Below are 16,899 nucleotides of genomic sequence, written 5' to 3'. Positions count from 1 at the left end.
TTTAAAACCAGTGACCATTTAAAGCTAGTTTTATTTTTCTCTGAAAAAAAAACATAAAACAGGTATGAACAAGTAGGCGTGGTAGTTGGTTGTATTTTAATATTCCCTGACCAAATTGCCTTCTCTTCTTTTTGTTTAAATTTTGTTTGGAAAAATAAAAGGAAATTATCAATTTTTATATCAAATTAGGCTCATACATTAAGAAGAAATACATAAAACAACATTTTCTCAATAATCACCACATCTTGGCATGTGGGATTAATAGATTTTAGGTCACAAGTCAAAATTACTTTAAATTTTAAAGGTTTTTTTGGTTAGTTGACCCAACTAATTCCCTTTTTTCCTAAGATACTTTGAGCAATTATCCATAAAAATGTACTTTCTAGAGTTTTATTGCTGATTTTTTAAAACAGACTATTACTGATGTAAATAAAGTAATTACAATTCATTTGCTGTAGTTCACATTTCAGCTTTACATATGTTCTCGGAAAGAAGCTTGAAAAGATTTGTGGGGCTGTATTGATTACTTGCAGTCAGATAATATTTCGGTAGCTGTATTTATGATGTCAAAACAGATAGAAGAAAAGCAAAACCTTTGTTATATCGATCAAGTTTTGGTTCTCAAGTACAGTAAATAACTGATTTATTATCACACAATATATTAAGTTTTGCTTTTATTTTTCTCTCTGTTCTAACTGAAATTACAAGTTTTCCAGAACTCAAAGACTAATTTTGTACCAAGAAACAGCAAGGATAAATAAAAATCTTCACTCTGGAGAGCGTCATAAAGTTGGACCAATGAAATTAGGCCTCATTTAATGTTGAATTGGAATTTAAAATCAACACTACGAAGGAAGTTCTAGTAAAAGCTTAAACCTTCTAGAAGATTTTTGTTTTAAATATCTTCCCATGGCTTGACCCAAATGCAGAAAACAGCTAATCTGCAGGGGGGCACATATTCACAAATGGACTGTTCAGTGTTGCAAACAAATATATTCACAGCCAACTAAATCGTTTTGGCAAGTGGGCAGATTTTCACATATCGACCCCAAGTAATAGGAGCACATGTACTCCGATTTTTTAAAAAAATATTTATTTATTTAAGTAATCTCTATACCTAACATGGGGCTTGAACTCAAGAGTTGCATGCTCTTCTGATTGAGTCAGCCAAACGCCCCCCTCTCTGATGTTTTTGAAGGATATTTTAGAGGGACTTTTTTTTTCCCTGTGATTAGTTACACTGAGGATTGTGTATGTGTTTACTTCTGCCCTGTGAGATTTTCCAATAGCTCAGTTGAATTCTTTTTTTCTGATTACTACTGAAATGAAACAGAAAATTAAACAAGTAGATACATTTTTGTCCTTGGAAAACACTGTTTATTACAGTCTTAACTCTTAATAACAAAAAGGAAATTCAAATGCATTTAAGTCATCAAGGGCCATGACAGAAAATAGCAAAATTCTCTGCTTAGAGAGGCTGAAAATTGAGTGCAAACCCATACCTGCCCCCTCCCAACTTACCCTCTCTCCATGCTCTGCTAGTAAAGAAAACAAATTAGAGGCTCTTAAAAGCCAGAGGGAAGAATTAAAGACAGTTTCAGAGGGCAGAAAATTACAGCCCCAAACACACACTAAGAAAATGCCTAAATTGAACAGTCCTCAGGCACATGCTGTGGTGTGTGTACCACTGTTTGCCAGTGTCAATTTTTCTTATCTCTTTCCTATTTAAAACCTGGAGTGGGCACACTGTTTTAATCCAGAGTTTTTACTGTTGTAACCTAGGAACAATAATTTGAGGCTTCTAAGTAGGTAAGTGTCACCATGGAGACAAAAAGAAATCTCTCTGAGATATCCTTCTGCCTGGAGCTTATCACTAAAAAAAGGATGTGAAACTCAAAGTATATTCAGATCAACTCATGGGCTGAACCTTTGGTCTGTACTCACCCCAAAAGGTGGATTTTTAAATGTCCAAATACATTGTTAGTTGGTATATAAAATACAACCTCTGTGAGGTTATACCTCTATGGGGTAAAACCTCTATGGGGAACCATTTGCAAAAATCGTCAAAATTACAATTACACATACTCTGACCCGGCATGTCTTTTATCTCACAGATATACAGAATTTATCTTGCAGATATGTATAGCAAAGATGCTAAGTAATATGCTATGTATAGCATATATGCTAAATAATAAATACATGAGGTTACATGTAACATTATTTTCAATAGCAAAAGCCTGGAAACAACCTAAATTTCTATTAACAGGGCAGTGGTTAAAATAAAGTATGGAATACTCCGCAGCTATATTGATACATAATGTTATATACAAGATATACTGTGAGGCAAAAATAACAAGTGCGTAATAAGCAAAGTGGGTACTATGCTAGTATTTGTGTAAAAAAGTGGGACCAGGGGATGCCTGGGTGGCTCAGTTTGTTAAGCCTCTGCCTTCTGCTCATGTTCCCAGGACCTAGGGATAGAGCCTGCACAGGGGGGAGTCTGCTACTCTCCCTCCCTCCTTCCCTCCCTCCCTCCTCCTGCTTGTGCTCTCTCTCTCTCATTCTCTCTCTCAAATAAATAAAAATCTTTTTAAAAAAGCGGGATCATATTCATATTTATTTGTTTGTAGGTGCATAACATATCTTCGGATGGATTCACCAGGAAGCACTAACACTGGTTGTCTCATGAAGAGTGGAACTGGGTAACTGGGGTACTAGATGGGAGGAAGTCCTCTCACTGTATAGTTTTTAGTACCTTTTGACTTTTGAACCATGTAAATGTACTATTTGAAAAAATAAATAAGTTTAAGCAAAACAAAACAGAAGTATGTACAGGTGAACAGAACTATTCACTAATACCCAGAAGTTTCATTGGTTCTACCCACATTTAGGAATGTCTTCTCATTTCTGTCTTTTACCTTGTATAAAAAGATTTCCTGGGACGCCTGGGTGGCTCAGTCGGTTAAGCGTCTGCCTTCAGCTCAGGTCATGATCCCGGGGTCCTGGGATCGAGTCCCGCATCGGGCTCCCTGCTCTGCGGGGAGCCTGCTTCTCCCTCTGCCTCTCTGTCTCTCATGAATAAATAAAAATCTTTAAAAAAAAAAAAAAGATTTCCTAACATGGAAAAAACATGTTCTGGAAAATGTATTAAAATATTAATAGCTAATTAAACATGCCCTATGTGCCAGGCAGTATACTGAATGAACTCTTCACATATGTTTTCTCCCTTAAATTTTTCTTCTTGTCCACCCCCCTGCCCCAAATTCTCACTTAATTTTCACAACTCCACGAGACAGCTGCTATTCTTATCTTCATGTTACAGAGGAAGACACTGATATAACGCAGCCGGGATCCACACCAAGTCTTACGGACTCAAAAGCTTGTGTTTAACCACCCTGCTCTACTGTTCGTCTTTTCCTCTTTCGGTATACTTGAACTCTTCAAAGATCTTTGGCTGTACATCAGCTCATGAAAATAGATAAGTAACAAAAATATACAGGCATTATCTGACAGCAGCTTATCTCATTTGATGAGTAGAAAAACATTGTTTCAGAATAGAGGCCAGATACGTTGGCTTACATTCTTAAACGCAAACACAGTGTAACCTTGAAGCCATCTGGTCAAGATCATAAGTCATTAAATATAATTTGTGACTGAAGAGGAACCTTTAACGAGAATGGAATTAACAGTCAAAAACAAAACAAGGAAAACAAAACAAAACAAAACTCTTCCGTAATATTAAGAGCCAGATGTGAAAACATCAGTTAGCTTTGGGCTTGTGCAAATTTACAATTTCTTTCTTTTTTTTTAAAGATTTTATTTATTTATTTGACAGAGAGAGAGAGAGACAGCGAGAGAGGGAGCACAAGCAGGGGGAGCGGGAGAGAGAGAGGCAGCTTCCCGCCGAGCAGGGAGCCCGATGCGGGGCTCGATCCCAGGACCCCGGGATCATGACCTGAGCCGAAGGCAGACGCTTAACCGACTGAGCCACCCAGGCGCTCCAAGAAACAATTTTTTTAAAGATTTTATTTATTTATTTGACAGAGAGAGGCACAGCGAGAGCAGGAACACAAGCAGGGGGAGCGGGAGAGGGAGAAGCAGGCTTCCCGCGGGGCAGGGAGCCCGATGTGGGGACTCGATCCCAGGACCCTGGGATCACGACCTGAGCCGAAGGCAGACGCTTAATGGCTGAGCCACCCAGGCACCCCTGTATGATTCTATTTATTTTTATTTATTTATTTTTAAAGATAGATTTATTTATTTATTTATTTATTTATTTATTTATTTATTCATTCATTCATTCATTCATTTGACAGAGAGAGAGAGAGATACAGCGAGAGAGGGAACACAAGCAGCGGGAGTGGAAGAGGGAGAAGCAGGCTCCCCCCTGAGCAGGGAGCCCGACGCGGGGCTCGAACCCAGGACCCTGGGATCATGACCTGAGCTGAAGGGAGACACTTAAGGACTGAGCCACCCAGGCGCCCCCAAATTTACAATTTCTTAGGCTGACTTGGATTTCAGTCTTTTGTAGCTCAAGTTTCACTTAGCATCGGCAATACTCAACTTTGGTTTTCAAAGGATAAAGATATTTGAAAAGCGTCATAGGCCTTCAAATGTTGTATGCCAAACAGTGCTGATTACTTAAATATAAACAAATCAGTAACATCTGGATTATTTGCAACTTCACATGCAATTTTAAGGAGAAAAAGTAAAATGCCTGGAAGAATATATTTAGGGCTTGGTCAAATATAAAATTTAGAAATCAGGCTTCTTTGGGGAGGTTTGTGGAATTTCATCCATCAAAAGATTACCCCCATCCATTGTGTAAATCAAGAGACTAGAATTTAGGGGCGCCTGGGTGGCTCAGTTGTTAAGCGTCTGCCTTCGGCTCAGGTCATGATCCCAGGACCTGGGATGGAGTCCCGCATCAAAGGCCGCATCGAGCCCCGCATCGAGCCCCGCATCGAGCCCTGCATCGGGCTCCCTGCTCAGCGGGAAGCCTGCTTCTCCCTCTCCCACTCCCCCTGCTTGTGTTCCCTCTCTGGCTGTGTTTCTCTCTGTCAAATAAATAAATAAAATCTTTAAAAAAAAGAGACTAAAATTTAAAAAGATCATTACCTTGTCACATTACAAGAAAAATACTCAGCAATATTTATGTAAATAATAACCCCATCTTACATTAAAGTGCTTTGTAGCTTATAAAAAGACAACTTTTTTATACTTTATAAAATTAATAACTGTGAATTTTTAAAAGATGATTGTGATAGTATTTCAACTATTTCGATGATTTTAATATCTTAATTTTAATTTTTTTTAAGCTTTTATTTATTTGAGAGAGAGAGCACAGAGGGAGAGAGAGAGGGAGAAGCAGACTCCCCACTGAGCAGAAAGCTCGATGCAGGGCTCGATCCCAGGACCCTGGGATCATGACCTGAGCTGAATGCAGACGCTTAAATGACTGAGCCACCCAGGCACCCCAATTTTAATTTTTTTAAAAAACGTTTTTTGTTTTTTATTTTTTAAGTAATCCCTACACCCAACATGGGACTCAAACTCACGACCCCAAGATCAAGAGTCACATGCTCTACTGGCTGAGCCAGCCAGGTGCCCCAGCATCTTTCAATTTTTATTTTTATTTATTTATTTTTAAATATTTTATTTATTTATTTGACAGAGAGACACAGTGAGAGAGGGAACACACGCAGGGGGAGTAGCAGAGGGAGAAGCAGGCTCCCCGGGGAGCAGGAAGCCCGATGCTGGGTCGATCCCAGGACCCTGGGACCATGACCTGAGCAGAAGGCAGATGCTTAATGACTGAGCCACGCAGGCGCCCCAGTTTGTAAAACTCCTACTTTACTTCCCCAAGAGTTTGAGGTACTTTATAATGAAATATGCGTATTGTATCTATCAAAGCCCAGGCAAGAAAACAGAAACCACTCAAGGTCTTTCACAAGAGGGGATTTTCATTCAGAGAATTACATGGTTCACACACGTCGGACAGAAAAGCTGAGAAGGCAAGCGTAGGATATCTCGGCAACACAGGAATTAGCAACCCAGGACGCTCCCACTGCCCCAGAGCAGGAAGACAACCAGAGGAGGCAGGTCGACCAAAGTCCAGAAAATGGGTTAGAGTCGGGGGAAGCTGTTCACGCTGAGCCGGGACAGGATGGCCTGCTTGGCAGAAACTGAAACCAAGAATGTGACACAGTCACTTCCACAGGTGCTGCCCGTGCTGAGTTACGAATAACTGACCTTCTCTCCTCCTGTACTCCAATCTTCTGCCTGTGCCTTTCATTGGCTGAACCTACCTGGAAGCCAGGGCCAAAGGAACGAGGAGACGTAGCTCTCTCTGATATAGATTATTAGAGCTCAGGAAGGGCAGAGGACGGGTTCGAGGTCTGATCTTGCTATTTAGCAACCACCCTTACCCTTAGAGCAGCTTCATCATTCTGCCTAACATAAAGCGACTACCCACCATGCAAACAAAGATACTGACCTCTTCTTCCTAGCAAGGGGGCAGGGGAGGGGAGAAACACAAAACCTTACCAGCCATCGTGTCCGTGTGGGATCATAGCAGCTATGTTTTTAAAAAAATATACACACACGGGGCACCTAGGTGGCTCAGTTGGTTAAGCGTGTCCATCTCAAGGCTTTTCAGGTGATATGTAATCGTCCCTGGGTGTGGGTCCCCACTGTGGTCCTGGTGACCTATGAACTCGATTGTTTTTTTTTTTTTTTAAGATTTTATTTATTTTTATTTGAGAGAGAGAATGAAACAGAGAGAGAGCATGAGAGGGGGGAGGGTCAGAGGGAGAAGCAGACCCCCCGCCGAGCAGGGAGCCCGATGCGGGACTCGATCCCGGGACTCCAGGATCATGACCTGAGCCGAAGGCAGCCACCCAACCAACTGAGCCACCCAGGCGCCCCTATGAACTTGATTGTAAAGTTCAACACTACTGGTTCTCATTCAACATAGTAGGAAAAAGAAAGGGAAAAATCTGAAACAAAAAGAACAATTTGGTGTGTATGTGTGTGTGTATTTTTTTTTAATTTTTTTTTTGAAGATTTTATTTATTTATTTAATTGACAGAGACAGCGAGAGAGGGAACACAAGCAGGGGAAGTTGGAGAGGGAGAAGCAGGCTTCCCGCTGAGCAGGGAGCCCGATGCGGGGCTTGATCCCAGGACCCTGGGATCATGACCTGAGCCGAAGACAGACGCTTAACGACTGAGCTACCCAGGCGCCCCGTGTGTGTATATTTTTTAAAAAAAACATAGCTGCTATGGTCCTTATTTCTGGAACTATTGCAAGGTCAAGGGTGATATTTATTACTTCCTTTACCTCCCATTCTATAATCATTTTGTTCTCATCCAGCACCATGATTGGTTGGGATGCTTTTGATCGGGTGACTACAACCTTTATTCTGAAACACCTGAGCCCATAGTAGTCCAGCTTTTTAAAAATTATTATTTTTTAGTAATCTCTACACCCAATGTGGGGCTTGAACTCACAACCCCAAAATCAAGAGTTGCGTGCTTTCCTAACTGAGCCAGCTAAGTGCCCCAATCCAGCTTTTATTGGGTTATTTCTTTTTTATTGGGACAGAGCTGTCTCCTCCTGGATCAGACCTTGTAATTCTCCTACTAGGGCAAACTAGCATTTGACTCCAGTTATGGGCCTGGAAGCAGTGGTAGATGAAACATAGGAGAGATTTGGTAATGAAACCATGCACGATGGCTCCTCCTTCAGCCCACAGTACCCTGTCATTGCAAGAGGCTTGAGAACAAGGTCCTAAGTCCTGTTTAGCCTTTGTTCTGAACTGCAGACTGTAGCCACAGATGCTGGACTTGTTTTACATCCCAGACTGGACAGTGCGTGCCTCTCAGGCCCAGGCTGTTCTCATAAACGGCCTCTTCTGTCTACTTGGAGTACACGCTATCTGAACCCTGGGGTTCACACTAGGTCATTTCTCATCACCTCTAGTGACACCTACAGAGTCAAAGACTGGCCTCACTGCCCCAGTAGTTGAAACAGAGTGTTGACAGAGAAGGTATGAAGTGTAGAGGTCAAATTTGGGGATACGGATCATTGGGGGAGGCACTAAGAACTGGGGGTTAACTTGTACAGGACTGACCTCTTTGCAGGATGGTCTTTCAGGAAAAAAATTTACCTTTCTGCAAAGTTCCATGGAAACTGATTACAGCTCAGCGCATAAAGGCACTGGCCAAGGGCAGTTGTTGGGCCAATGGACCAATGCTCCTCCATCCTGACTGCAGCAAGGAAAGGAATCCTGCTCCCCCAACCGTGAATGGTAAGGTCCTGAGTCATGTAACAGCTCATGGCATCATCTAGCTGCAAGAACTTCACCCCCCATTTCATGTCAGGGAATGAGGGGACACCTCTGAACTGGTAGGATAGAGCTAGGACCAAGTTCTTGCACCTGTCACGTTGCTATTGTGTCCCAGCTGTGATCACACCTAGTGGTGTGCTGGAGGGGCTGTTGTTAACCTCATAAAAGCAGCTTAAAAGCCCCATAGCCCAAGGGCTGGGATTCCTGTCTACAGACTGATTCGGCCAGAAGTCTCTGCACTGCCCCCAGGATGTGTGGGCAATGGGAGGATCTGTACTCCTGAGACTTCTGTTTCCATGAGCGAGTCTTCTACTACGAATGCAGCTCTACGTATGTGCTGCATCGTTGTTTTGCCTTGTTTGCTCAACACCCAAATTGAGGCGTCTGTTCTGACTTTACATATTGTTTGGTTATAGTGATTTCCCAAGTATTTTTTACAGATTGAATCTAGGCATGATATATTCTTTGAATCTCTGATTATAACTTTCTTTCCCAGTTGGCCAATTCATTTTCTGCTGTTGTTGTTGTTGTTGTTGTTTTAGTCTATGTAAAGTATCCTAAAGTTTCAATTCTTTTTATACTAACCTATAGATGTTATCCTACTAATTTCTAGCTTCTCATATTACAGATTTGAAGTCAGATGGCAGTATGTCTTTCTTTGTAAGTAAAATTTTTTTCTGACTGAAACTTTTATGATTTCTTAATCTCATTGGAGTTTACCAGAATAGGTATCATTTCTTATTAAAACCATCTGGAATTCAGTGAGCCCTTTTAGCCTGCATATCTTTCCTCAGCTCAAGGAAATGTTCCTCTGCTATGTTTAATTTTTCCCTTTTTTCTATTATTTCTTTTTATTCCCCTGTGGCATGACTATTATTCATAAATTAGGTCTTCGGGACCTATCCTTCAAATCTCTTATCATTTCCCTAGTGGTTTCCATCTCTCTGTATTTTTGTTCTGAGCTTTTGTTCTATGATCACTTGATCTTCAGGCCAGAAATTTCAGCCTCAATTTTAAACATCTTTTCTGTGAATTAGGATGCTAAATATGTAGCCCATTTATGCTGTTCACAAAACTTCTTTAAAGTTTCCATCCTACTTTTAATTCTCTTCCTGAAGCTCCCTTTTAATAAGGAACTCTTCCTGAGTATTCTGTTTATTCATCCTCCCCCTGGCTGCTAGACCTAGAATATTGACCTTCTTCTTGGAATTTTGCCTATCTTTGAGAACCACACTTTCCATAAGAAATATGGATTTCAAATACTAACATTGGTATTCTCTAGCCCAAGTCCCTAGGCTTTCATCTGGCTCAGAAAAGAGACACACCAGGACGTCTGGGTGGCTCAGTCGGTTAAGCCTCTGCCTTCAGCTCATGTCATGATCCCAGCCTCCTGGGATAGAGTCCTACATCAGAATCCCTGCTCAAGGGGGAGTCTGCTTCTCCCTCTGCCCCTCCCCCTGCTCCTTCTCTCTCTCCTGCTCACTCTCTCTCTCTCCAATAAATAAATTTTTAAAAATCTTAAAAAAGAAAAGAAAAGAGACACCAGCAGCAGCTCCTCCCCAATCAGTAGTGGTGTTCATTATCGGCCTCACGTCTTCACCCCTCCCTATAGCCATGCCCTTGTGGCTTGGCAGCCCTTTTGGCTTGGCAGCACCTCCTATTTCTGCCTTTCTGAGCCATGTGACTCGATTTGACCAAGGGGATGCTTTCAAACAGAGGATTGAAAAAGTGCAGGCACATTTCTACTCACTGCCAGGTTCCTTTGCCTTTACCATGGGAACATCTCAGGGCTAGCCTGTAGAAGGTTAAGACATATGGAGCAGAGGTATGTCACCCAAGTGACTTGCCCCTCCAAGTGACTTCCTATCTTATTTTTGGTGTCCAGAAAATCTGATACATAAGATAAATGTTGGGGCACCTGGGTGGCTCAGTAGGTTAAGTATCTGCCTTCAGCTAAGGTCATGATCCTGGGATCCAGTTCTGCATCTGGCTCCCTGCTCATCAGGGAGCCTGCTTCTCCCTCTGCCTCTGCCACTCCCCCTGCTTGTGTTCTCCATCTGTCTGTCAGGTAAATGAATACAAATTAAAAAAAAAATACTGTAAATCTGTAAAAAATAAAATAACAGAAATAGTTATTTTTGTTTCCAGACTTCCTGGGCATTTTTGTAGAACAAAAGGCAAAGTTATTATAATGATCTAAAAGGAGGCCATATATGAGCTCCTACTCCCTCAACCTCTCAGATCTCTTCTTTTCCCTCGTACTTGTTCTGTTCCAGATACACTGGCTTCCTAGCTGTTCTTCCTCAAACACAGGTACTGTCTTGCCAAAGGGCCTTTGCATGTATCTGGAATGCCCTTCACCTTTACTCAGCTATCAATATGTGTGGCTTACTCCCTCAATTCCTTCATATCTCCCCAAAGGTCACCTTCCCTCATTACCCAGCTTACTCCCCTCCAACACTGTCTATTCTCTTCTTCTCTTGTATTTTTCTCCACAGCACTTATCACAGTCTAACATACTCCATATTTTACTTTCTTATTTTGTTTGTTTTCTCCCTTCCCCACTAGATGGTAAATTCTGAGAAGGCAGAGATTTTTGTCTGTTTTATTCACTGCTGTATCTTTAATACCCAGATAGGACTTAGTAAATACTTACTGAATTGAATAAAGCAATCAATACTTTAAAAACATTATCTTTGACATAGGGCCAAGTGCTTATTTTATTTATTGTAACAGAATAAGCATTCTGTTAATCTAAATGTTGTATCATGGCCTTTAAGTTCACGTGAAGTCTAATGGGGGCTTGAGAGAGATGGTTTTATTAATTAATTAATTAATTAATTAATTAATTAATTAAAATATGCTCTATGCCCAATATGGGTCGTGAACTCACGACCCTGAGACCAAGAGTCGCATGCTCCACTGACTGAGCCAGCCAGGGACCCCAGAAATGGTGGTTTTAGATACAATTTATTTAATCTGTTAAATGCTTATTATAATTTTACTCATAGTAGAGTCTCATAGTGGTAGATATAATGTGAATTTTTAAATCATTTGAATATTCAAATAATTTTTATCTGTGAAATGAGGAGGCTAATTATATCTCAACAAAAGCCTTAAAAATTCTTAAACACAATGCCAATGCATTTCCAATAGAGAATGAATTCAACTCTCTCATCAAGTCACGAATTGTTTACATATATACATTTTTTTCCAGTTAGTGGTAAGAAATGCTTATAATAGAACATTTGTAAAACATACAAACAAAAATAAACCAAACAAGAATCCCCCTTTTTCCATCTAATTCTGCAGGCCGTTGAGTATTCTTCATAAACAAGAGTCAATTGCAACCCACCAATCTATATGGATTGTCTATAATTTATCTCCCCTTGTCAGAGGATTTGTAGGCTGTTTCCTATTTTTCCCCAGTATGAATAAGGCTTTAATGATCATCCTTGTGTATCGTTCTTTGAATGAATCCCTGGCGTATGAGTTTCACATATATTTTGGATGGAGTCTTGGACATAGAACTAACATAATAAATTAAAGGATATAAACATTTAAGAATTTCTTGCTACATATTGTCACATTATTTTCCAGAAATGGTACATCAATTTTATGCTTCCATCAAAAGTGTATTAATGCATCTCAGCCCTCTCATACCAGCATTAATTTTTTTTTTATTGTGGTAAAATACACATGACAAAAATTTTACCATATTAACCATTTTTAAATGTACAGTTCTGTGGCATTGAATGTATTTACATTGCTGCCCAACCATCACCACCATCCACTTCCAGAACTTTCTCATCTTCCCAAACTAAAACTCTACCCATTAAACACTAGCTCCCAGCGTGCCTGGGTGGCTGCCTTCAGCTCAGGTCATGATCCCAGGGTCCTGGAATCGAGTCCCGCATTGGACTCCCTGCTCAGTGGGGAGCCTACTTCTCCCTCTGCCTCTGCCCCTTCCCCTCCCTCATGTGCAACCCCTCTCCACCCAGCATGCACGCTATCTCTCTGTCTCAAATAAATAAATAAATAAAATCTTAAAACATGCAAATATTAAGTCCCTCTCTTCCCTCTCCTGAACCCCTAACAACCACCATTCTACTCTAGGTAACTCATACCAATGGGATAATACAATATTTGTCCTTTTGTGACTGGCTTATTTCACTTAGCATAATGTCTTCAAGGTTCATCCATGTCGTAGCATGTGTCAGAATTTCCTTCTTTTTAAAATAGAATAATATTCCATTGCAAGTATATATCATATTTTGTTTATCCATTCGTCTGTCATTGGATACTTGGGTTGCTTCCACATCTTGGCTGAGCAGTATTGAATTAAAAAAAAAACCTTTTCCCTATGTACCTTTAATCACATTTATTCAATTTATTATAATGCCGAACACACACAGACACAGACAGACACATTTTTCCCCCTCCCAATTAGTTATTTGTATTTTTATTTTGTTTACACTGGATTTTTGGACACAAGTTTCAGTGACTTCAATAGGTATTATATAGAATCAATACAGGAATATATTAAGCTAAGAACATTTCATTTATGTTTGTATCCAAAGTGAAAAATTTTAATAATTTTTTTATTTGTTTTGGCTTTTTTTTTTCTTTGCAGTTTGCCTCAGCTGCCTTTAGATGGCATTAGATCCTTGGGCATGTGTTGTGGGATTTTTTTTTTTTTTTGGATCTTGCATGTGTAGGTGTATGTTTTGCCAGCTTGATGGATTTAAAGTCTGATCCAAATGTTATTTGAGGCCTAAAATGCAGGATAAATCAATATAGAAGCTGGACATCTTGAGACCTCTTTCAGGATGCAGGCTATCTTCTGACTAACTTTTATTCTCCTTTTTCCTAAAGCAATTATTCTCCAGGTCTTTGTCTTGGATTAGGTCGTTTTTGAACAAAAATCTTAAAAATGTTTTGAAATGGATTGTGAGGTCCTAAGCAAAATAGAGACCATTTTCTCTCCCACACATGGTAAAAGTTTGGATTGAAGTTGGGGGGGTCCTTTCGTGAGTGTAAGGAATCCCTTACCCTCTCTTTTCTGAACCAACACTTCAGACGTCAGAATTTAAAGTTCTGCCTGGCATAATGGAAGTTTCAACCAAAAACCTAGCAATGAAGGGTGTGGGGAAGAATGTGGGGAAGGATGGTGCCATCTCCCTGATTCTGATATTTGGATTTTGGTATGAAGCAATGACATCTGTATTCTTTTTTCTTTTTTTTTTTTTTTTTTGCTACTGCACTCAGAGTTGACATGACGGAAAGATTCTTTATCTTTTTTTTAAATTCTCAAGCTGCTTTGACCCCTTTAAAAGATGCTTTACTCTCAGGAAAAGAAAATCTGACTCTAGTCCATTTCACTTTGTTGTCGTGGGTTTGCCTGGGCCTTGGGAGGCCAAGGTCAAGGGTAGTGTTGGTGACTTGGCGGCTAGCCTTCCCTACACTGCATTGGAATCAGCGGGCTCCAAGTTTTTGTTCTGTTTAGCCACTAGACCACATTGTCTTCCAAATGAAACCAGAGTGTGGCTGAAAGCCGGAAGGAAGCTTTTCTACTCACTTGACTGTTTGCATAAAGACTTCTTTTAAGGCGAGGATAGGAACAGTAAGAATAACCTTCTCCATAAACGGGTGATTTGGATCATCTCTACCTTTTGAAATATTAGTTTTTTCTTCAGTAAATTACTGCTGAAAACACTGCCTGTTTGTATAGATAACTGACATATATCACATATGTAATAACACTTTGAACACTTAAAGAAAAAAAGAAACAAGTTTCCACCTATTTAGGACAGAAGGCTCACAAATTTTGAAAACCTGTTACGTGCCCGTGCCTTACATTTATTATCTCAAATAATATTTACAATAACTTCACAATGAGTATGATTGTCTCCATTTTATTGGTACAGAACTAGAAGTCCACAGGAAAAAAAAAAAACAACCTTGCTCAGGTTTGTACAACTAGTAAATGACAGAACCAAGATCATGGTCCATTCCCATTGAATATAGGTGGAAATAGGAACCATTTATTTATTTATTTATTTATTTATTTAAAGATTTTATTTATTTATTTGACAGAGAGAGACACAGCGAGAGAGGGAACACAAGCAGGGGGAGTGGGAGAGGGAGAAGCCAGGGAGCCCGATGCGGGGCTCCATCCCAGGACCCTGAGACCATGATCTAAGCCGAAGGCAGAAGCGTAACGACTGAGCCACCCAGGCTCCCCGGAACCATTTATTTAAGTTTAAGGCATATTTGGTTGCCTATCCCAAACTGGCGTCTTTTGAATCTTTGTAATATTCCACACACATTTCATTCCTTAATAGTCTCTAAATAACAATAAATGTGTTTTAGATGTATTCCACAATTTTTCTTTTTATAGTTCTATATCAGCAGCATTTTATAATTTTTCCCCTAAATTTGTAATTTGTCTCTGGAGGAGTTCGAGGGATGTGGAGCTGATCAAGGAAAAAGATGACCAAGTGAGGCAGTAACACACAGGGTGGCAGTTGCACAAAGTTGCATTAGAGAGGAAGACCCTCCCAGCATGAAACCATTCAGAGGCTTCCTCACGCAGAGGGAGAAGAAGGCAAAGGAACTTCCATGGGAGAGAGGGACTAGAGAGAGCCTTACGTGGAGTTTCTGGGTGAGAGAAGGCTCTGAAGGTAGCATCAGTCTGGGGTCTTATCTCTGCAAGGCCCTGTGTTATCAATATGTAACAGCAGTTCTGTAAGATTTTTGGGATATGCAAAGCAGCAGTCACTAAATGGCTAAAATTTTGATTGTGCTATTTTTTTTAAAGTTTTTTTTTTTTTATTCATGAGAGACAGAGCGAGAGAGAGAGGCAGAGGGAGAAGCAGGCCCCCAAGGAGCAGGGAGCCCGATGCGGGACTCGATCCCAGGACCCTGAGATCATGACCTGAGCCGAAGGCAGACGCTTAACCATCTGAGCCACCCAGGCACCCCAATTGAGCTATTTTTAAAACAATAGGACATGTAAAAATTTGAGTTTGGTTCCAAAGGGCTATTGAGCTAATGGATCTCAATCTGCAGTGAAGAAATAAGCAACCTAGGAGTCAATAAGCAGAAGCAATCTTTGACTTACCTGTAAGTCTATCTCAAGGCTTTAGTGGTTCTGGGAACAGAGAACAGCTTTTGATCATAGAAAGCATCAGATTTAGCTAAACTAATAGTTTATGAGTTCAATGATATTACCCTTATGGTTTCAATTTACCTATACTTGTATATAGAACAAACATTATTTATGGTAACGGATATATGTAGCACTAACTTCAAATATTATTTTTATTCCAAAGAATCATTTTATTATTTTTTATTATCACAAATTTTGCTATCACTATGTAACATATTCAAATATCTCTGCCTCCAGTTAGAACCACCTAAAGATCCATGCTGAATTGCTGCTTTTTTTTTTTTTTAAGATTTTTTTATTTATTTGAGAGGGAGAGCATGTGGGGGTTGGGGGGGCAGAGGGAGAAGGAGAGAAAATCTCAGACTCTACTGAGCACAGAGCCTGATGCTGGGCTCAATCTCTCCACCCTGAGATCACCATCTGAATTGACACCAAGAGTTGGACACTTAACCAACTGCACCATCCAGGTGCCCCAATACTGAATTGCTTCTTTTCCACGTAGTATGAACTACATAAACATTGATGAAAAGTCCAATGAAACTTCAAACTCCCTTTCCGTCTTGTAGATGCATATGTATTTGTCCTTAGTTTGTAAGGACAATTCTTCTCATTTTTTTTCAATTCTTACTTTGATATTAAAAGTTACCAGCTTCAAACTTATCAAATTCAACACCCAAAAAACAAATAATCCAGTTAAGAAATGGGCAGAAGACACTAATAGATACTTTTCCAAAGAAGACATCCAGATGGCTAACGGACACATGAAAAGATGCTCAACATCACTCATCATTAGGGAAATACAAATCAAAACCATGATGAGATACCATCTCATACTTGTCATAATGACTAAAATTAATAACACAATAAACAAGAGGCATTGGCGAGGATGTGGAGAAAGGGGAACCCTCTTGTACTGTCGGTGGGAATGCAAACTGGTGCAGCCACTTTGGAGAACAGTATGGAGTTTCCTCAAAAAGTTAAAAATAGAACTACCCTACAATCCAGCAATTGCACTTGTAGGTATTTACCCAAAGGGTACAAAAATACAGATTTAAAGGGGTACATGCACCCCGATGTTTATAGCAACATTATCAACAATAGCCTAACTATGGAGAGAGCCCAAATGTCCATCGACTAATGAATGGATAAAGAAGATGTGGTGTGTGTGTGTGTGTGTGTGTGTGTATAATGAAATATTACTCAGCCATCAGAAAGAATGGAATCTTGCCATTTGTAATGACACAGATGGAGCTAGAGAGTATTATACTAAGGGAAATAAGTCAGTGGGAGAAAGACAAATACCATATTATCTCACTCGTATGCAGAATTTAAGAAAGAAAACAGATAAACATGTGGGAAGGGGGTAGAAAAAAAGAGA

This window comes from Mirounga leonina, unplaced genomic scaffold, assembly GCF_011800145.1.
Source record: "Mirounga leonina isolate KUSES-001 unplaced genomic scaffold, KU_Mleo_1.0 Mir_176, whole genome shotgun sequence".
NCBI classification, from domain to species: domain Eukaryota; kingdom Metazoa; phylum Chordata; class Mammalia; order Carnivora; family Phocidae; genus Mirounga; species Mirounga leonina.
Note: the sequence above shows the minus strand (reverse complement) of the source record.